The sequence below is a fragment of the Martes martes genome (genome assembly GCF_963455335.1).
Source record: "Martes martes genome assembly, chromosome: 14".
Taxonomy (NCBI): domain Eukaryota; kingdom Metazoa; phylum Chordata; class Mammalia; order Carnivora; family Mustelidae; genus Martes; species Martes martes.
Genome location: NC_137902.1, coordinates 20,095,736 through 20,120,374, shown reverse-complemented (window position 1 = coordinate 20,120,374; position 24,639 = coordinate 20,095,736).

Sequence of the window (24,639 nt, the reverse complement as noted above, 5' to 3'; positions counted from 1 at the left end):
TGAATGCCTTTGATACTAAGGTTGGAAATGAACCTAATATACTTTTCGGACCTTAACTAATCAGACAGCTGTGGGTATGTGGAGTGGTGTCCTTAAGTAAGGCCTTCATGTGTTTCCCATAAGAGGACTCAAGCTCAATGAATTAATCAGAGAGCCTAACACTTGTCCTGGCCAGACCATCCTGTTACTAAGACTCTGAAAATCAGGCCCAGGGGGGCAAGAGCTGACCACCTGGCACAGAATCTGAGGTCAGAGAGTCTGCAGACTCTCAAACTTACCATGAAGGCGACACAAAGGCCAGAATCCCAGGTCTCAGCTCTCTTATCAGCTATGTGAACAGGGACAAGCAGTTAACCTCTCTGATTCTCATTTTCCTCATCTGTAAAATAGTGACGGTAATAGTGCACACCTCCTAGCATTTCCATGAATGAACAAGTACAATTATCCAGCAGACTTACCTAATGTGCTACCTGCCACAGACTGAGCCCTCCATTAACATGTTTAATGTAAGAAAATGCATCTCACTCATGTATCTGGTCCTACATGTAAAACTTGTCCAGTGATTAACTGTAATTTATTGAAAAAATACTTACAGTTTATATAGAGAACAGTCATTCAAATTTGGAATGTATCTGGAAACACAAAAGAGCTATCATTTCCAGATAAATATTGGGGTCCTCCAAAGCTGTGTGACTCCGATAGTATCCCATATTGTGTCACAATGGCCTTTCTATTGTCTGCTTCTGAACACCTGACATCTGTTCCCTCATCTCCTTTCTCCTGAGCCCCAACAGGAAGAGAGGATCTTGTCTTTATTTGGGACTGGTTGAGTTCTCAGACCAAAAAAAAAAAAAAAAAAAAAAGACCTATTCTTATACTCTTGAGTTTGCAGAGAATTCCTCCACATATTCTGTCTCCAAACTCCAATGACAGACTTAGTACGAGTCCTAAATTGCTCTTCATGCGTCCCTATGTGAAGGGAAGTGACATCTCCGCAAGTCACCATGCAGGAGCCACTCCGTTGAGCCTAGAATTTTCTTAGGCCAATTAAGTTCTAACTGTAGCTCTGAGGCTACGGAGGAAGAAGGGGATCAAAATGGAACGATTTTATTTCCTCAAAATGCAGTTTCAAGACCGTCCCATCAGAATAACCTGGAGGATATTGAGACTCAGTGATCTACATATTAGAGGTGACTGATGATGAGAATTTCAGAAAAGAAAGAGAATAGAAAGTGTGAGCCATAGAGCCTTCCCCCACCACCCTGAGATTTATACACAATCGTCTTTAAAGAAGATATCTCTGTCAGCTCAATTAAATGTGTGCTGCATAAACCTGGCCCCAAAATTGTTCCTGACTTACAAATACACACTGTGGAAAGGGGCTTCCCTTTAGGACCATCTCCTCCTTCATGCCTTCCTTTTTCCAAGATGGATTCATGGAGTTGCATTTACTGTCCTGAAAGATGCCTTGTCCTCCACTATAAATCAGTGCTCTCACTGCTAGATTGACTTGGATAATGTAGCATGTATGGAAAAGGGAGAAAAAAAATCTCTAGACCTTAAATTTTATCTCACTTTTAAAAAAAAAATTTTTTTTTTACATCTGCAGATATTTTAGCTCTCAATAGCTCACCCGTTTATTTAAGACCATTAAAAGAAAAATGATCAAGTATTAAATCCCCGGGCATAAACACGACAAAAGAAGGAAATCGATGACTGCTGGCCGTCATTTGTAATATTCGTATTCTGGCTAGCTGTAAGTTTTTCAACCTTAAGCAAGAGGCATTTCGATGACTTTAATAGAGCTCTCTTTATGAACCCTTTTCTCCCTTTCTGTTTCTGAACTGCTGACTTCTTTTTTATCCCTGGCTCTCTCATTGTTGCGTACATGTCTAAATTTCAAAGCCAGGATCTGCTTGAGGATGCTCTGTTCCTACTATGAGCGCTCACAACCACGGGAAGCAGAGATGCTCAAAGACAGAAATGCTCTGCTGAAAGGTTGCATACTGGAAATGCAAGAGGCACATGTTAGCTCCAGCTCTCTAAGAACTTAGCTTGATAATAATAATAATCTCCAGAGCTGCAGGGGTAGGACTGGAGATGTGAACTTTGGGGGCACTTATATAATGTCTCTAAGCTTCAGTTTCTTCATCTGTAGGATGTAAGTGATGATAGAAACACCTCCAAGGATGTGGTGAATAGTAAACATCATTAGGTTTGTAAGGGCTTAGCAGGACCTGGCATATACCATGAGGTCTATAAGCAGTGATTACAGATCCGTGGATGTCTGTGCTCGTGCTCTTCTCACCCTGCTTCTTGTCACTCTGTGAGCAAAGAAATGCCTTTGGTTCTTGGGGTAAACCAAACAAGGGCAGGGGATCCTGCTGTGAGACAGAGGTCCCACTGGGAACCTCCCTGTGGTCCATAGCCAGCCTCCTGACATGCTTGGGGCCTCTGCACCACATACCTACACTCCATGGACACCTGCATTCCCTTCCTACCTCATCTTTCCTTATGTCTATTACTTGGTGATCCCCATAATAAAACCCCATTCAGAAAATAATAGGTAAAATAAAAATTCCTTAGCACACAGAAAGTATATGACTGCACCATACAAAAAAAAAAAAAAACAAAACAAAACAACTTTAGGAGTATTGATCTGTTTGATAACACTGAAGAAAAATTAAACCATCTTTTCAAATGGCCAAAGGAGCAAAATCATAGTATCGAGGGGGAAAATGTGAGAAATCTGTTTGGGGGGGGATGAAGAAATGAGAAGGGATTGTGAAAAGAAAAAATGGTGACATCCTATCGATCAATACTTCTATAAAAATGTAAACATTTACTGTCTATATGATGGTGCTCCTTACAGGATCTATAAAAGTGTCTCTACATAAAACCGCCTCTGATTTCATTTGGAGAGGGCTATATTTATTAATTATAATATTGAGTAAATATCATATTTTTAAAATACAGTGCCCTATAATACTTAACTGTAAAAATTACTGGAAAGAGCTTTTAGTTAAGAGCCTTGTGAGTTAACCCAGCTCTCTCCTTCCACATACAACAGTCCACAGACTTTTCCAATAATCACGTCCCTTATGAATATATCCATGTGGCCTGGGGTATGTTGTGTCTTAAAAGGCAAAAGAAAACAACCTTCCAGACTTCAATCACCAGTATCAGGATTATTAGTTTGTGTGCTCCTGTGGCTTGATTCTGACATCAAGTCTTCTCCATCTGCTAATCAACATTCCACAGGAAAATTCACCCTCTGTGCTTAAAAATGTGCCCAGTATCACTTATCCTCTGTTTTTCCCTGTTTCTTCCCTAAAGACATTCTTTATCACTTTTTTTGTCCACTCTGACAAGAAGCCCTGGGATTTTCATGACACCGAAAGGAGGTTGGAAATTTAGTATACGTGCATCTCAAAGAGTTCAAAACATAAAACCACTCACATATTCATTGCTCTTTTCTCCTAAATCCATAAATTTCCAGCCCTAGTGTGATTTTGTGATTTTTCAATGTCGGTTCTCTTAAATCACTTGCTTGCGCTCTAGGGTTTCCTTATTCCAGAAGATGTAGCCCTCTATTTCTCCTTTACATCTTGCTATCTCTCAGATCAAGAGCTAGCAAATAACATGGCAAAAATCCAAGTGCGGCTCCACCTTCCACTGAATGGAGAAGAGGCTGGGGCTTCAGCTGCATTACTGTAAAGGTAGCCTAAAGCCATCTGTCACTCAAAGGGCCCTGTTACTGCATGGGTTACTGCAGTTCTGTTGGGGATGCTATTTTGGGTAAAGTAAATCAAAAGAAATGAATATGAGTGTTGATGCTGATCTTCAGAAGTCAAAGCATCCAAAAGTATTGTCATGGGTGCTGTCTGTAATCCTCATGGGGAAAGGAGGCATGTTTATAAATCAGAGCCTGCTGAAGGAAAGGAGGAAGGCATGTGAGTGCTGAGGACATCCAGAATGTCACACAGTCCCCCATCCCCTCTTCTGGCCATGGTCACTTAAATAAGCCCTTCCCCTCAAACAACTACTTTTCCCAACCCTGCCTGATGGAGCGGTGGAAACCTGTTGGCTCTAATGGTGGTGTTGCCTTGTTATCTAAGGCATTAATCAAAAAAGCCAAAGCCACCATTTAATGATTCTTTTAACATTATAACACTACTTGAGTCCATTTCTTTCCAGGGTCTGGGCTGAGGACTCCAGTGTCACTTTCATTAAATAGACTGCTCACACCCAACACCCAGATATACACATGCACACATCTGGATTCTAAAGATTCATGGTGTCAGAGAACTTTCACAGCAATGAGTACTATGGCCTCCCAGTTCACCCTACAACAACCAGAGTAAACTTTAAAACATAGACGATGTCACTCCAGCTTCTTTGACTTAGTATGTGGTCAAAACTTCATGCCGTACCCTATCCACTCCTCATGAGCTCTCTGGTAGCTCTCTGAACAACAATGGTAAATGAATTGGGTACCCGCCTATACTGCCTATATGCCATAGTCCCATAGTCCCAAACCCATAGGTTTGGTCTGGAAAGTAAACAGCAAGCCTTCAAGCATTAAACCCCCCCTTAACCTCTCTGCTTTTGTTGCCCATTTGTGCTGCTTATCCATATCTGGAATAAATCTAATACTTCCTTTTTCCTGACTTGAATTGTTGCTGACATCGAGAAAATGAGCAATAGCTTTGGGAATGTCCACATCTGAAAGGAACATATTTTTTGTCTGCAAGATGCATAATTTTTACTCTGATAATTCTATCATTTGATTCTTTTACATTTTTTGTCACAGTATCTAAATTGTTTAACCAGGCTGTCCCAGAAAGACAAATGACATGGAAACAAAGCAAGCTTTTTATGGATCTAAGCAATCGATATGCTGTGGATGGGGCAGTGGTGGTCCAAAGTCCCTCAATGCCTGTGTTCCTCATGCCCTAGTTTATTTGTGCCAGGTCCCATAAGCTCTCTGGTACTTAGTTTCTCCTTTATAATTGTCTTGGTCTGCTAATCAGAACAACAGATTTTTTTGTAGATCTCGTGAAAAAGTGGGTTAGAAAGAGCTCACAGACGGTGTTTCACAGGCTATCCACAAAGCTCTGAGGATCCAGGCTATCAGAGCTCATGCTGAATAGGAGACTTTGAGCAATGTGGCACGATAGGATCCCTTCATGGAAGCCACCGTAATGACTACTGGAGCAACAGGGCTCAATGAACATTACATGGCATCTGCTAGACCTGTTCATGAGCATGTATGAGACTCCACCTAGGGACAGCAAAAATATTTTAGGGGACTTTCAGCAAAATTAGTTTTTATGGGAGAAACAAGGATGAGAGACAGTGATCAATGTGTAATTGTAACCCAATTCAATCTCTAAGCTGAAACAGCTTGTGGGGAGCCAGGGCGGCCATATAAGGCAAGCCACTGGACCAGTACCATGCTTCTAACTTAAACTGAGCCACAGAATCTCCTGAGCAGTGTATCCAACACCCAACTCTAAAGATTATGACTCGGTAAGTCCAGAATAAACTCAGAAATCTGTATTTTTATCCAGTTCTATAAATGATTCCAACAGCTGGCCAGGACTTACAGTCATTGAACTAGATGGTCTCAAAAGGTCAACACTGACATAGATTGAAAAATCTTATAATATATTCCACAAAATCATTTCCTTTTTATCTGCTGTTTACATACTTATTTATCTATTTTATACCCTCTTCTGTGATCTGTTATCTACACTCAGGGCTCGCTATTGCTCTTCTACCCTGCCACTTCACACATGTTTTTGGAAAATGCTTAAAAGAGTGAAAGCCCACTGTAAAAGTCACTGACCTATAACACCTTTAAATATAGAAAACCTTTTGAAGAAAAATACAGACAAATTCTTTCCTTCTCTTCTGCCTATTGTGATTTCTTCTGCTTCTTGTCAGTTTGTGGCTGCCCAGGATTTAACCATTAGTGTAAACTCTGTCTCATGTTGGTTCAGAGAAGGACCTGTTTTTGAAGCTGATAGCAGCAAGAGGTAAGAGGGCAACTCTGAGGCCTTCCACTTTGTGGTGTTCTGCCCTGTCCCTCCATGCCCCCACAGCACTCAGAGCTCTCCCATCTCGTGTGGAAATGCCCAACGGAGCCTAGATTCTAGTTTTCCTCTGAAACTTGGAATTCTCCAGCCCAAGAGCTCTCCACTGGCACTTACTGATATCATTCTCTACCCTTACATGGACTTTGTGGAAATGAGAGAAAGGGGAGGGATAAAAAAGAGCCACTACCCCCTACCAATGTTGTATAGTGACTGGCAGTGTAAAAGTATACATACTCTTCAAAAACATCTAAAGTTAACTGGGAAGATTAAAGTCTCTGATTCAGTAATTGGTCTAGGTGGGTACATTATCCAATCAGGGCCAATGGGTTTCCCTTAGTTGGATTGACATGGATTCTAGTGGCAAAAGAGTTATTCTCTTCCACTGAAATAATGAATTTGCAAACCCATATATTCTGGGTGTCATCTCACTGCCTAATGTGGAGCCTTCTCAAGAAGGAAACCACCATAGAATGAAGAAAATTCAAGAGATGTAGAAAGATAAGAACCTAAAGGCATTTTCTGAGCCAGCTATGCCTGAAGACATATGCACCCATTGGACTTCCCACTTATGAGAGCCAAAGTTTAAAATGACAGTCTTCCATTGCTGGCCTTAAATCTAGTCAACTTGTACTAAAACTTCGCCTTCAAAATATCTCTTGACTCTGTCAACATTATTACCCATTATAATTTCCATAACCTTTCTCAGGTTTTTGTCACTCATTGCCTGAATTTTTTTAACAAACTGTCCCCAACACCACCCATCACCACCACTTATTTCTTCCTTCTCCAGGCCCTCCTCCATCTTGTAACCACTGTTACCTTCTAAAACCCAAATTAAGTCATTTGTGTCCCTAAGAATACTTATGGTTCTTCATTGTTGAACATTATGATTTTATCTTTTTCTTTCTCCAGCAGGAGTCTTTTTAATTTTTTCAAATCAAATATTATGAGGACTCTCAACATATAAAACTGAAATATTATGCAAGTCTCAAGGCACAAAACTTCAGAAAAGGAAAGGGAACAAGAAGCAATAGAGGGCAGTGAGATTGTACCCAACCAAGTTCACCATTACCCAGGTGGTGAGCCCTGGCAATATTTCTGAAGTCCCTCGTTCTCTAAAGAACTAATCTGAAAACATAAAAACAAACACTTTAAGCTCTATGGAAAAAATCCATTTTGGTCTTTTCCCCAGTTACTCCCAAACTCACACACACCTACATTCTCAGCCTCATTGACTATCTTTTATTTTGCTCCCCAAGGAGATGTTCCTAAGGATGGAAGGCTGGTACACTGGCCTGTAAGCTCAGGCCCCAAATAATTATTATGCAACTGAGAAATTTCCACAACAGGAGGAGAGAAGATGAAAGTCAAACAGGAAGTAAACACCAAAATTAAACCTGGGAAGGAAGGAGAAAAATTGACCTCTAAACTGAAAGAGCAAATCAGATAGGAACTGAATAGATTTAATGAAGAGCATATCTGGATAGGCAGCAATGAGATCTCTGTATCAGGAATTGAACTCCAGTTTGAGAACTCACTTCTTGATCACAACTGTATGCATGATTTCTCTACTTATGACGTCTGCTTGAGGTAGCCAAATTATAACAAATCGTAACAGATGCCATAACTTGTTCCTAAAAGGTACTTCAAGTGATGAAAGTTCATTGTGCATCCATGGAGATGTTATTGCCTCTGCCTGAAAGGCCCTACCTCTTCCTCAGTCAGTTCCTAGTCATTCTTCAAGCTCTATTCACAATGTAAAAACTTCCTGAATTCTCCAGGTACTACAGGTTTCTTCCTTTCTGCATATTATTTATAAATTCTTTAACATGTATCCATTGTCATTGTGATTCTTGTGATGTGTCCTTTCTCCTCCCTACTTAATCTAAAGGCCCTTAAGAGTCAGAAAACATTCAACTTATTTTTCTTTCTAGCTGCTTTAACACCCAACTCAATGCCTGGCATTTTATCAAACTCTCAACAAGCATACATTGAACGAAAGCACCAGGAAATCATGTACTATATGAGTCTCATTTCTATAAAATGATATCTTTTTATCCTTCACTATTCTCAAACATTTTGGAGTTAGCAATCCCATTCAGCTTTTATCTTAATGTTATTTTTTTAAGATAAACAAGAATGCATTGAATAATGAAATCCCACTGTAGCAAAGTTCCCACTGTGACAAAGTTTAATTGGTAGTTATCTGCCAGTGCTGGGGTCTGAGGTATATTTTAACATACTTCTTTTGTATAATCTTGATTCTGTAGAATGCATCCAAAGATCTAAATAAAAAGCAGTCCAAAATTCAAAGAAAGAAGTCAAGTTGAGGGGATAGCAGATCCGAATCATCCCTTCTTCAGAGTAAATGAAACCCAAAGAAAGCAGAAGGGATGAAATAATGAAAGCTAGAGGAGAAACAGAGAATAGAAAAACAATGGAGAAAACCAACAAAATCAAAAATAGTTCACTGAAGAAATCAACAAAGTTGACAAATATTCAAGTTAGACTTACCAAGAAGAAGAGGGAAAGAGAGAGAGAAAGAGAGAGGAGCCAAATTATAAAATTCAGGAATCAAGAGGCGACATCACAACTGACAATACAGAAATAAACTATATCATTGGAGAATACTATGAACAACAATATGCCAACAAATTAGATAAAACTTTTATGAAACTGATAAATTCTTGGACCCAAACTACTGGATCTGGCTCAAAAAGAATTAGACAATCTGAGTTGACCTATAATAAATAAAGAGATCAAATCAGTAATTTATGAACTTGCCACAAAGAAAAGTCTAGCCCTCAATGGTTTCACTGATGAATTCTATCAAATATCCATAAAATAATGATACCAATATTTCACACTCTTCCCCACCCCCAAAAAAGAAGAGGAAGAAATACTTGCCAGGCCATTCTGTGAGGCCTATATTATCTTTATACTAACACCAATGGCATCACAAGAAGAAAAAAATACCAATATGCATTTATAAATGCATATTTATATTCTCAACAAAGTACTATAAAACCAAATCTAGCAACTTATAAAAAGGGTTATCCACCATAACCAAATGGACTTACCTAAGTAATACATAATTGGCTTACCATATGCAAATCTATTAATGTAACATACCTATTAATAGAATAAAGGACAAAAATAACAATCATATCAACTGATATTTTAAAAAATTTAATAGTATATAACACCATTTCATAATAATATTCAACAAACTAGGAATAGAAAGAAACTTTCTAACCTTATAAAGGGATATCTATACAAAACAGTTAACTCATATTTAATGGTTAATGACTTAATACTTTTCCCCTAAGATCAGGAACCATTCAAAGATGTCCACTTTTACCACTTCTATTTACTATTGTATTAGAGGTTCTACTAGGAAAAGTAGGTAAGAAAAGGAAACAAGAAGAAAAAATAAACAAAAAGTCATCCAATTGTAAAGTCAGAAGTAAAATTATTTCTATTTGTATGTATGATATGATTACACATAAATATTAAAAAATTAATACCAATAATACTAAAATAAGTACTAATAAAAACTAATAATAATATATTCTAAGTCCAGAAAGACTGTATGGTACAACATTGATATTAAAATTCTACTGTATTTCTTTTTTAAAAAGATTTTATTTATTTGAGAAAGAACAAGAACACAAGCAGAGGGAAAGGGCAGAGGAAGAGGAAGAAGGAGAAGCAGACTCCTGCTGAACAGGGAGCCCAACACAGGGCTTGATCCCAGGACCACAGTCTTATGACCTGAGCTGAAAGCAGACACTTATCCAACTGACCACCCAGATGCCCCCCAAAATCTTATTTATCCATTCATCTATCAATGAACACTTGGGAATATTACTTAGCCATAAACAAGAATGAAATCTTCCCATTTGCAACAATACAGATGGACCTAGAGGGTACAATGCCAAGTAAAATAAGTCAGTCAGAGAAAAACAAATACCATAAGATTTCACTCATGTGGAATTTAAAAAATGAAACAAACAAAAGAGATAGACAAAAAACAGACTCTTAAATACAGAGTAAATACTGGGGGTTGCCAAAGGGGAGGTGGGTGAGTAGATGGGTCAGATAGACAAAGGGGATTAAGAGTATACTTATCTTGATAAGCACTAAAAAATATATTGAATTATTGAATCATTATTCTGTATATCTCAAACTAAGATAACACTGTATATTAATTATACTTGAATAAAAAATAATAATAAAATAAATGAAAAATCTATTGTATTTCTATACACTATCAATAAATACTTCAAAAATGAAATTAGAAAATGATTCCATCCACAAAAGTATCAAAGTAAATAAAATACTTAGTTTTACATTTAACAAAAGAATTGTAAGACTTGTACACCAAACACTACAAAACATTGTTGAAAGTAATTAAAGAAAACCTAAATAAATGGAAAGACATACCATGTTTATGGATTGGAAGACAATATTTTTTGGATGACAATGTTCCCCAAATTGATCTACGGAGTCAACACAATCCCTATCAAAATTCCAAGTGCCATTTTTTCAGAAATTGACAAGTTGATTATTCATATGGAAATACAAAGAACTTAGATTGATAACGTAACAATCTTGAAAAAGAACAAACACTTCTCAATTTTAAAACCTATTGCAAACTACTGGCATAAAATAGACATATAGATCAATGGAACCCATGCATTTAGAACCAACTGATTTTTTACAAGGGTGCCAAGACAATTCAATGGGGGAATGAATAGTCTTTTTAACAAATGGTACTTGTACAGATTAATAACCCCATTAAAAAGAATGAAGGGGCACCTGGGTGGCTCAGTGGGTTAAAGCCTCTGCCTTTGGCTCAGGTCATGATCCCAGGGTCCTGGGATTGAGCCCCACATCGGGCTCTCTGCTCAGCGGGGACCCTGCTTCCTCCTCTCTCTGCCTGCCTCTCTGCCTACTTGTGATCTCTGTCTGTCAAATAAATAAATAAAATCTTAAAAAAAAAAAAAAAAAGAAGAGGGGTGCCTGGGTGGCTCAGTGGGTTAAGCCTCTGCCCTCAGCTCAGGTCGTGATCTCAGGGTCCTGGGATCGAGTCCCGTGTCGGGCTCTCTGCTGGGCAGGGAGCCTGCTTCCTCATCTCTCTCTCTGCCTGCCTCTCTGCCTACTTGTGTTCTCTCTCTGTCAAATAAATAAATAAAATCTTTAAAAAAAAAAAAAAGAATGAAGTTGGACCTCTATCTAACAACATACTCAAAAATTCACTCAAAATATTTCAGAGGCCTAAATGTAAGACCTAAAACTCAAAAACACTTAGAAGAAAACATAGAAATAATTCTTTATGACCTTGGTCAGGCAATTTTTTCTTAGATACAACACCCAAAGCACAAGCAACAAAAGAAAGAATATATATATTGGATTACATCAAAAGTTAAAACATTTTGTGCTATAAACAATACCACCAAAATATGAAGATGCAACCCACAGAGTGAAAGAAAATATTTTCAAATTACATGTCTGATATGAGACTATTTTCCAGGATAGATGAAGAACACTCACAACTCCAACAACAAAGAGGTAAATAACCCAATTTAAAAACAAGCAAGGAATTTGAATTGATGGTTCCCCAAAGAAGATATACAAATGGCCAATAAGCACAAAAAGAGATACAAATGGCTAATTAACATCATTAGTCATTAGGGAAATATAAATCAAAACCATAATGATACCAGGTCACAAACACTAGAACACTATAATAAGAAAAGAAAGACAATAGCAAGTCCTTGTGAGAATATGGAGAAATTAACACCCTCACATAATTAATATATATATTTAATATAAATGTATTATGTATATAAAATATATATTTATATATTAATATATCAAATATTATTTTATTAATTATAATTTATATATATTAATGTCAAATCTAATTAATATATAAAATATATTTATATAAAATATATATTTATATAAAATATATATTTGTATAATAATTATGACATAATAGATATTAAAAATAAATATATAAATATTATATATATATATTTCCAAAAGAAATGAAAACATGTCCACAAAAAAAGCTGTCCATGAATGTTCAGAGCAGCACTATTCATAATTTCCAAAACTGAGAAAACCCATCAACTGACGAATAAAGTATGGTGTATACCTATAATAGAATAGTATATGGCAATAAAAAGAAATGAAGCACTGACATATGCTACAACATTGGTGAACTTTGCAAACATTGTTCCAAATAAAAGAAGTAAAGAAGTCAGTCACAGAAAGATATTCTGTGATGTATGAAATATAAAAATGTATATTTTAGAGACACAAATTCTATTTGTGGCTCCTTAGGGCCTGAAAAGCTGTTGTAGAGGAGAAAGAGGATCAGTTGCTAATGCGTACAGGGTTTCTTTCAGAGGCGACAAAATGTTCTAAACTTACATTTCAGTGATGGTTACACAATCCTGTGAATATACCAAAAAGCAATGAATTGCGTACTTTAAGTACATGAATTGTATAATACATAAGTTATATTCAATTCCATGTGGCATATGTACCTTGGAATGGTTTCTCTTCATGACCTCATAGCCTCTATTTATTATTATAGTTATGCTACTGAGATGGGCATTTTCTACATGATCACAGAACAAACAGAACCATGACAACAGCTGTTTCATAACATATGTAACTTGACTCAGCATACTGTTGATAGTTCAAACTTAGTTGCAGAAGTTACTGGTTTTTTTAGTCACTGAAATAAAAAGGGAGAAAAAAGAAAAAAACAAAATTCCTACTAACCCAGCTTTTCTATTTGGAAAAGACAGAACAAATCCATCTGACTCTTTTAGTGCAAGAGGTCTTAATTTGTGAGTTTCCTTGGCTGGACATTCTCCTACACTAACTTTTATTCTTCCCTGTGTGCCAGAATTCACACCAAATATATTGTGGAGTATTTCTAAATGGTATTCATTCAAATTTATTTCTACAAAAGTTTTCTATCTTACACAAACACTCACAAAATTTGAGCTTTTTCATATTGGTTTCTTAAAAAAAAAATACTGAAACCACAGTTGAGACTATATTTGGGTTAACATGGTGATGCCATTGTTAGAAATTTTGTTTTTATATTCCTGCTGAAACATTGCACATGTTCACTTTCTGCATGAGAAAAATGGAGAATGTCACTAAGGAAAAAAGAACAGCATATTACAGCTGAATAGATACATCTGTGACCCTGGAAAACAGACCAGTGTTATTGAATGAGAGAGACTGTATAATAGATGATAGAATATGTAGATAATACAAATTTTTGTATAAAGAGAAAATGGGAGTAGTGAGATAAACACAGTGGAAGTCTTGAACTTATGTACTTTCCACCATTAATTCTGTTCTGTCTCATATACAGAGACACTCCAACAGAGATGGAATCTCATCCCCACACTTAATCTTAGCATCAACATTTGCACTGGTGGGATACTGTGCTTCTATGACTTGCCCTCTCTCCTATGATGACCTTCCAAGAATTATAGAGGCCAGTCAGTGGCTCAAAAACTGTTATATGTAACATATTTAACCAACCTTTAGTGAGTGTTGTTTCTACACTGAATCCTGCAACCACCACTCCCAGTCTCAGACTCTCTGACCGATACACCAATTCAACCATGAAAAAGAGCTTTAAATTCTAACCCCACATCCTGGGAACAATTAGACTGGGCATAATAAAAAGGTTGCACATGGTCTTAAACCACATGCAGACAATGTTGCTCTTTTCCCTTCTACATTAAGTGCATTTGTGAGCATCTAGAAAGATGTTAGGCACTTGGTAGATATATATGTCTAACCAATGAAGGAATGAATGAATCATGAATTAATGAATCAAGGGTAAATGGGGTGTTGATCCAAAGTATTGAGATAATTTTAAGATATTGACCATTAGTATTACATAGTCCCCTTTATTATAATTGTTTCTTTTTCCAAGGTCAAATTTGGAGTGAGACCCAACCTTATTTGTCCTAATTCATATTCTCCAGAAAGAGATACTGAGACAAGTATTGGTGCACCACTGACTTATTAATAAACACTACAAAGAGAAACTGATGAAAGGTTGTAGTTGCAGGATAAGGACTGGGAAGAAACCAAGCAAGGCATGATTTTAGGTGACATCTCAGTATCAGCTTGAGCCTATAAGGAGCTCTAGAGTTCAACTTCACTGTAGTTCATTACGGTTTGAGAATTGTCCCAACTTGGCATGAAGGTGCTGGGTTTTCATACTGCTACACCAGTTAGTCATTGGTTTGGTGCTATGGAGGGGGCTGTAAATGACTAGGCACTTCCTGCTGTAGTCCAGAGGCTCTAGTAGCCCAAAGGTAGTCCTTTAAAAAAGTTGTAGGGGAAGCACACAGAAGTTAGTAGCTACACACCCAGAGGTCATCAGAGGGCATCTGAGCAGAATACCTATAGTGTCCACTACACTATTTAAAACAGCTAAGAAAAAATAAGACACATACCACATATTAATTAAAATGAAGTCTGAATCTCAGCTCTGTGCTCATTACCTATGTGGCCCTAGTTAAGCTGCTTCCCAATTCCTGAACTTCATATGTTCCAGGTTAACAGCATATATTTTTTAAGTATGGTATAAGGAGCAGATGAGAAATAGATGCAAAACAATTTAAAACTGTGCCTTAACTATGTAACAGCCACCCAATAAATGTTAATTATTGTTATCATCATCATCATCAACATCATCACTATCATCATCATACTTTCCTGGGCCAGACTATTTCTTCGAATTAAACACCATGGTAAGGGGCATCTGGGTGGCTCAGTGGGTTAAAGCCTCTGCCTTCGGCTCAGGTCATGATCTCAGGGTCCTGGGATCAAGCCCCGCATTGGGCTCTCTGTTCAGCATGGAGACTGCTTCCCCCTCTCTCTCTCTGCCTGCCTCTCTGCCTACTTGTGATCTCTATCAAATAAATAAATTAAATCTTTTAAAAATAAATAAAAGTTTAATAAATAAATAAATAAATAAATAAACACCATGGTAAATCTGGATTTCTTTTCACATCTTTACACCTAAATCCCCGTCTCTTCTGGTTGTAAGATTCTCAGCTCTATGTTCTGCTTTCCAACTTCAGAAATGTGCTCCTCCTCTTCTTCATGTTTCATCTTCCTCTTTTCCTCTCTCTTCATTTTTTTTTTTTTTTAAGATTTAAAAAATCTTGTGCACAAGCAGGGAGAGGGCCAGAATGAGAGGGGGAGAATCTCAAGCAGACCCTTTGCTGAGCCTAGAGACCAGCTTGCGGCTCCATATCGTGACCCTGAGATCATGACCTGAGCCAAAACCAAGACTGAGATGCTAATAGACTGAGTCATCCAGGTGCCCCTCTCCTCATTTTCTGACCATCAGGCCTGAGTTTCTTCTGACCTTGACATTGGAGGCAGACAAGTCAGACAGAGCCAGTCCAAGCCGGGAGAATATGTGACTCTAAAACTAATAGATTGTGTCAGGCATCTGCACCTGAAATTAATGAAAGTACCACTAGCTCCCAGAAAGATCTGCCAAGCAGCAATGGTGACAAGGACTCCAGCCAGCAACAGTGCTGCAACAATTGCGCCTCGGTGAAGGACAGCAGTAGACTGATTATAGAACAGGGCTGGTGGGCTCAGGCAAAAGAGAAAGGATTGGAGAAGTCCCAGGAACTTTAAGATGTAATTCTGCATGTTGGATGAATTCATTTTCTTTTTTTTTCTTTTTCTTCTTTTTATTATTATGTTCAATTAGCCAGCATATAGTACATCATTAGTTTTTGATGTAGTGTTAAATGAGTCATTAGGTCTGTATAACCCCCAGTTCTCATCACCATACATGCCATCCTTATTACCCATCACCCGGTTACCCCATTCCCTCACTCCCCTCCTTTCTGTAACTTTCAGTTTGGTTCCTGGAGTCCAGAGTCTCTCATGTTTTGTCTCTCCCTCTGATTTTTTCCCATTCGGTTTTCCCTCTCTTCCCCTGTGGTCTTCCGTGTTATTCTATTTGAGTGAGAAAAAAAGAAAAAAAATCTAGGATGAGTTTAAAAAGAAGTGGTGCTCAGCATCCTTTCAACAGACATGTTTTCCTCTTACTAAGAGATCTCAACTCTTTAAAGAACCCCTATTTCTCATTAGCTCTGCCTCCTTGGCTATTTACTATATATTTTCTTTGGGAAAGCAAGGCTACCTTATTTGACCTCTTTGCTGATAGCCACCATGGGACGTCATTTGTGCCAGGCAAACCAGACCCCAGATCCACTTAATAGCTTTTCAAAGCACATTTTTCTTTGCCCAGAACTCAATACAAAGGCCTCCAATGGGAAGGAGACTTAGTAGATTTGATGACTCAGTAGGAGAAATATTACCCTTTAATATTTTTTTTTATCATTAGACATCTGTCAAGATGTCTAATGATAAAATTCCTTGAAGATGAAGACAATGCCAATACTGAATCTGAGAGCACACTTCAGGTTAAAGAGTAAAAATTATTTTGAGTCAATTCTTCTATTATTTATATTGATTCATAGGTCTCTATTGTTATTTACTTAAAATGCAAACTTAAGATAGATTAGAAATTCTTTGCTGAAAGATGGTTCCAGAAGGCATGCCAAGTAGACCAAAATTGGGGTTTATATGAAGACTGTTGCTACTTTTACTGACTGAGTCTCCTCAGTTAGCATATTTGGTTCCAGGTAACAGTTTTCTGCCTCCCAAAAGACTTAGACCTCAGATAATGTCACTAGAACAATAAACCATCTTAGACACCCAGCACTCAACTTACAAAGGTGACAAAGCAGTGAGCAGAAATGTAGCAAAGTGTAAAATATTCAACACACCTTGTGTTAGCAGTTGTAATGGCAACCGGCAGGATGGGAAGCACCCATCAGTTACCAATGTTCACCCCTGAACAATACCTAGGGAGAGATAGATCGTGGGGTCAGAGAAGGTCCATGACTTGAAACATTACAACTTACCCCTTGCTCCTTTACTGGCTAGTAACAAAGATGAAAAGAATAGGAAGATTTATAGACACAATTCAGGAGTGTTGTTGTTCCTTTTGTATAAAATGTCTGAGTACATAAAGTGAAAAGAGCCGCAATGTCAAATACCTCTGAGAACCAATGAATCAAAAAACCAAGAAATCTTGTTTGAGAAACTATTATGTCCCTTAAACTGTACTTATGACTATGGGGATACAGGACTCCATTTTCAAATAATGTAGAATTTAGTTGATATGACAAGACTAATCTGTATGAAAATATGAGGACACAGTTTGCTACAATAAGGAAGAACAGCCTGAACTTGTAAAAAAAAGATGGTGCAGCTGGCAAAGGTGTTGGTAGCTGACAAAATCCTGCAAAACAGTTCAATAAATCATCTTGTTTGAATGATGTTCATAAAATACAAAATGGCCTGCATCCTGTTAGAAGCCATGTTTCAGAGTGAGGGCCTATAACACACCACAGGACTTTGCAGTCTGAACTGGACTGGACATGAGCAAGAAATTAAGTTGTCAAGGATTATTTTTTTTTCCTGCAGGAGAGTCTAGCCTATTCTGATTACTGAAAATAATACTTCCTATTTTTTTAGTTCAAATCTCAGGCCCAGTTCTAATTCTACTGGTTTGAGTCATGTGCCTACTCTCATACCACTCCCCAAGAGACCCAACATAGGAGAAACCAGTTGTTTGCATTATATGTTCCATGGCCTTATCAATATTTTGGTAGATAAATTACTATCTACAACTGCCAAATTCCTAGAACAGTGGGTATAACACATGTCCACAGTCCCTCAGTAGCTACAAGGATAACTACTCCAAGAACAAGAGTGTGGTCTCTCACTAACACAGATTCTCTGGATATTTTATAGTTCAGTAGCCACATATTTCCTCAGGAAAAATAATTTTCTATCATCTGTATCACCTTTCAGGTCTTGGAGTTAGCACTCTTCAGTTCAGTGGTCCTATTCAAATAGAGAAGTGCTCTAAGTAAATTCCTTATTTTTCACCAACAGTCATCTGGGCTTTGTTTTATTAACTAGTAACGCATTTGTCTATGGGTAAAATTAATTTTTCTTTGAAAATCCTGGAGAATTGGAAAGTTCAACTTCAGAGATTGTGATTGATAGTGTTTTAGTACCCTATCTAACTCAGCTTTAGTCCCATTTGGGGGCCAATTTTCATTATAGAAAATATTTTTCCTCTCAGTAAACAGAGCAGAAAATGTTCCTATCCTGATACCACAAGGAAAACCTAAACTAGGCATTTTGCAATGAAATCAGAGAGATCTTTAAAAGCGTATGGTTTCTCTCATTTTGAATTTCATATTTCTTTGGAAATTTACTTCTGTAATTGGACATAAAATTAAAGAACAACTTTTGTCATAGTATAGGTTCTTCCTGTGGTCTGCAGCCGTATTTTCTTTAGGATTTAAGTGTTATGAAATGGAACAAAAATGGTGCCCTAAAGAATATGAATACATATGTGTATGTGTGTATACATGTATGATATGGAAGAGAAGATGTACAGAACTGATGTCCTGATTTGTGACAAAGACAAGAAGTTAGTACTGAAATTGCTCATGCTCCCAAACTTGGAAAAATAGTAAAACAAGAGCCTATGTCTCTCTCATCTCTGTTTACTGCTCTTAATATCATCATCTTTTTTATTCAGTTGGTCCAAATTATTTCAAATTTGACCTATACATGTCCCTTCAAGTCAACTCTTAATCCATTTGACAAGAACCACACCCATGGGCTCCTATGGAAATAGCTTGATAAAATCTTGACTCTCAAGAGTGGTAGCATGCACGTCCGTTTCCTTACACACAACTAACCCAACCATTCCTCCAAAGTATATTGCAGGAATCTGAACATAACCCCACATTTCAAACTCATCACCTGCACCAAAATTCCTATTACTGCATCATAACAAGGTGCCACAAGCCCATTATATCTTATTATATATATTATATATATATATATATATAAAATATTATTATACCTTATGGCCTACAATTTTCAACTAATTTAGAGGTCAGTGTGGCAACCATATAAAGAAAATCTCTGGGGTGCCTGGGTGGCTCAGTTTTTTAAAGTCTCTGCCTTCGGCTCAGGTCATGATCTCAGGGTCCTGGCATCGAGCCCCGCATCGGGCTCTCTGCTCATCAGGGAGCCTGCTTCCCCTCTCTCTCTGCCTGCTCTCTGCCTACTTGTGATCTCTAGCTGTCAAAAAAGTAAATAAAATCTTAAAAAAAAAAAAAAAAGAAAGAAAGAAAGAAAAGAAAATCCCTTAGCAAAGTGGTATATATTTGCTGCAGGACCCACAAAGATGTGTTATCCTGGGACCCCAAAACAATATAATGAGCAAATGCATGTGACTTGGAAATGGAAATGATGGCATCAATACGAGTATCACTCTCCTGGTCCAGCCTCCCACACACATGCTCATTTTTTGCTGTGTGACTGACATTTACTGAGCTCCTTCACGTATCCACATAAACTCACACTGCTCAGAATTCAGCCCAAACTGTGTATCCATTTCTTTACTACCTGGTGATTTTCCCCTGTTCATCACTTAAAGATAGCAGATGTCCCATTTCATGATTATCCACATATCACCAAGTCTCAAGTCCAGCCTTCTCTTGATATGGAGGAGAAAACACGGTACTCTGAGTAAGCACAATTCTCCTTAGTCTTTAACTAATGACACAAGGTCTTCATTTTTCTTTCCTGAATTCTTTTCCCTCTTGACTTTTTAAATTCTCTGCTTCAGAACAGACAAATCCCTATTCAGAAAAAACGCTTAACTTTCATTCAAACATTTCAATTACCAGCTCTCTCTTTTCATTCTCATTTTTCTTGCTGTTTACAATAAAAGAAACCCCTGCCCTCCACCAGAGGCAGCCTCTTATTTATAAGGGAACAATGTACTTTGTTTCTTAAGGGTCCAAATCCAGGAACACAATATTTATACAACACGATTCATCTAAATAAACCAGCTAATGATATTTGAAGATTCCCACTTCCCAGAGCTGGTTAGCCCCCATTAGGGTAAACTGAAGATGGCCCCAAGAAAAGTCGGTCCTCCATTTTGATTATAAAGTTTATATTCCTGAGAGAAGGGACAACATCATCTGTTATTTCATAAATATCTTAAAAGACAAGAAGTTAGGGTGAAAATGTGGGGAAGAAACTGAGCAGAACAAAAAAACATATTAATTGTCTATATTCTATCTATATTTTCCCTTGCTAACTCTCTTCAATTGTTTCTCTAAAACTTAAGCCTTTTGTTTTTGTGATAATTTGAGAGAACAGTGAATGATAATGTGCAGGTATCTTGAGTGATCCAACAAAAACATAAAAGCAGGAGTGGGAGGTGTGGGTAGAGGAGGATCTTGGCGAACCTAGTAATTACAGATATATTTGACAGGATAACTGAACAGAAATTCTGAAGAAGTCATTCATTTTTCTCTAGACCCTACAGATCTTTCTGTTTCCTGCTGAGTCTTCACTAGGAACTATGAAGTCTTCTGTGTTTTGGTTTTTTTTTCTGCTACAGCATTAGAGCCTTAAAGTGCCAAGGAGTAAGCTATTACTACGATAAATGGAAAAATTCCTATCTCCCCCAGAGTCATGCTCTGTTACAGGGAAGGACACCCAAAAAACACTTTTAGGTCCAAAGACCCTGTAGGGCTTCTTTCTGTTTTAACCCCTGGGCTACACTGACCTGATAAATAACTCCTTCAGGGGGTTGGATCAAGAAATAAAGTCGAGTAATGGGCTCCATTTTGCATATGGAATTGTCACTCACCAACAATGGAAGCTTTCTTCATCACCAGATGATTCTTCCCTTAGACCAGGTTCTCTCTCAGGGATTGCTTCGGCCCCAAGCAAATAAATCCTGGGCAATCCTGCCACCACTAGGGAGACATGCATGAATCCCCCTCAAAAATAAGTGTTCTGTCCCCTGCTCTCTACAACCTTTTGGCATTCCCTATTCCCAACCATAAAGCAAAATATCAATTGTATTTTCCCTGCTGTTGTTTCTTTCCATTAAGTCTATCTGTGCTATCCAAATTTGGGCTTAGTTAGTTCAATTAATTAGCAGGGAACACTAGTGAGGTTAAAGTCTTGAATCAGTTGTCAAATGGTTCAGCCTAGTCTGGCCATGGCCTCTAGGCCCAGGTAATAACACCGATCCAGCCACTGCATTATGGCAAACCCTAGAGGTAAAAAAGGGAGGCCAGAAAAGAGACAGTTCCGAGGACACCTGATCTTTTCATGGCAACCTAGAGGAGCCATCTGGCAGCATCACTGTTTCTACCTTTGAAGAGTTTGAAGAGTTTGGGGAAGGACAAATTTTCACTGGTGAGACAATGATTAAATACTGTGGGACAACACAGACTCAAGTGTTCAACCCGGTATTGCTTTGGGAGTTGCCTGGGATTGAGACAGTCATTGAAAATGGCATAGAGGCCAAGGAGCCTGATCAGGGTCTTCAGGGATACATACAATTTAAATCAAAAAGAGGAGGGGAGGGACTTCAAAAGTGAGGGAAAAGAAACTTCCGTATCTTCAAAAACATATTGATTCAGATTCTGATGTTTGCTTCTCATTAGTAACGATGACTTTCAGAAAGTATTTAAGTCATTGTAAACCCATGGAAAACAAGGAGAAAAAGCTTCTACATGACAGATGTTGTTAAATGTAATTATCCTTTAAGGGCCAAGAACCATGAAATAAGAACCTATCTCTTTCCATGCCATTTGGACACAAAATTATTTCCTCACATTTCCCAACTTCCCACCTAAAATCTAGACTTGAATTTCCTTTCAAACCCAGCACTCCTTGAACACAAGATGAGAGTTAATTTGCTAAGAATTCCAAGTGTGAAGTAAATGCTTTGCTACTTTGAAACCAAATTAGCTTTGCTTAATAAGCATCAAGCCTACAAATCTTTTAACCTTCAATGACCTTAAACACCTTATTCTATAACCCAAGTGCTTGGGCAAAGCTAAGGAAAATCACAGTTTGTTTTCATATTCTCTTGATTTACCAATCCAATAAACTTACTAATAAGTTGCAAGAATAAGTTATTTTTTGGACTAAAACCAGCAACATAATTAGCCTGGGATACCCTTGGGCTCTTAATCACACAGCAGTAAGCTTCAAAAGTGGTGACAATGTTTAACACTTTAACAACTGATGCAGTTTCTGTTGAGGAAGAGAAATATCTCAATGGACTTCACTTTGACTTGTGTGGGAGAGGTAGGGGAAAGCAAGAACAGAAAACAGTTCTTGTTCTTAGAGAGGAAGATACTCCTAGGCTTATACAATTATAAAAGATATTGACCTTCCTTATTAACTAAGTAATTGATCTTACTATGTGCATTTATCACAACATAAAGTATGCAGAACTTAATGATTCCTCTTATGCAGGCTTCCATAGTTTTTAACAATTTATAATTATTTACTTTAAGAGGGAAGTAGGGATTATAGAAATAACATTATAAGAAAATATGTTTAAAAGCAAGAAGACTTTATTCATGATATCAGCTTTGATTTCAAAGCACCACAATGGACAAGAAGAGAAGTTATGGGTAAAACAGTCATACCATCATCAACAGGAACTGATTTTCTCCAATATGCAAAATTGGGAATCATCAGACAAGCTTGAGAACTAACCGTGATTCATCTCACAAATATTTGGAGGCTTTTTGTGTTTACTATTCAATGTCTTCCCTCACAATCTTGGAAGAAATCCTTTTAAAACCCCTGCCATATTTACCTTAGGTTGCCAGTTGATTTCCTTTAAAAATAATAGCTATCATTCCCTAAACACCTATCAGACCAGACATGGTGAAAAGTGCCACCATCCCACCCCACTCCCAACATATTTAACCTCATCGCATTATAACCACCTTGAGAGGGTATACTATTATTCTCATTTTACAGATGAGAAACCCAAAGTTTAAAGAGGTTGAACCGCCTACTGTCTCACAGATGGTGAATTGTAGAGCCAGGATACAAAACTTCATTATCTTGAATGCATTTACAAAATGCCACAATTTGAATCATGGGTCTAAAGAGTAACATTTAGAACCATTACCCCCCCTTATGCTCATTGCCTTGTAAAATTCTGATTCATGTGAGGATGCCTATCCAAATACCTGACAGAGTACCTACCTGTACTCTGAGTTCCTTGAAATCAGATGCCATCTTGTATGCATTTTGTGATTCCTGGCACAAAGTCCTGGGCACCATCATCCAGCAGATCTCTGATGCTGCTTTTACCCTGACCCAAAAGAGCTAATCAGGAAATGGTGGAATCCTACGCTCACTTAGAAAGTCAATGCTCCTTGTAGTGACACACGCTGAAGGCTCCTTCATGTCAGGCAAATCCCGCACCTCTGAGAAGCCTTTGGAGACCTAGAAATTCTACATCACGGAACAGATCAGCTCTTAAGACTGAGCTGTATAGAATGGAGGAGTTTATTTGGAGGAAGAGCCTCACTGATCCTGTATTCTGTAACTTTGTCATGGCCCCAGATAAGCTTATTTCTTATATGCATGCCTCAGGCTTCCCATAATATCCACTCTGAGCCAAACAGAGCTGTCTCCTGCGTCAGACAAGGATGCCCCAATCTACTAAACTCCTTGCAGTTTACCAACTAAGCCATTAAAAGCTGTTTCTACATTTTCCTATGTTCCCACAGAACTATGTATTCATTTCTTTTGTGGCCCTTGTTATATGGAAATATTTCATTTTCATGTGACTTTCATTAAACAATGAAGTCCTTAAGGTTAAAGACCAGTATTTATTCAATTCTGTAATTTTGCCTTACCAATGAGGATAATATAAGGTGAACATTTGTTAATACAACAATAACAATAATACTTAATAATCCGTAAACATTGAAGACTCTACCAAGTGCTTTAAGTGTATCTTTCATTTACTACCTACTACATCATTTTAAGATTTTTTTTAAAGATTTTTTTTTTTATTTATTTGACAGGGAGAGACAGAGCAAAAGAGGGAACACAAGTAGGGGGAGTGAGAGAGGAAGAAGCATGCTTCCGAGCAGGGAGCCTGATGTAGGGCTCGATCCCAGAACCCTGGGATCATGACCTGAGCCGAAGGCAGATGCTTAATGACTGAGCCACCCAGGCATCCCTCATTTTAAGATTATTATTCTCTTTTATTAAGAAAACTAAGGAAACTGAATTTTCCACCTAAAATCCCAAAATCTTTCATGGCTCCCAGTCCTAACACATACTTGGCACTTAGTCAGTGTTTATAGGCTCATCAGTCAAGCACAGATAAGCAATTACCACTAGTTATACCATAAGAATTTAAGTGTTTCTACTACAGGGAGATTTAGCTCAATTTTCATAGCTGTATGAGTGGTGGTGATGAAAAAAGATGGATAAATTTTTCTCTCCTGCTCCCCAATTTTTACAGCTTTTGCTACCGGCTTATCTCATCGTTCTCTATAGTAAT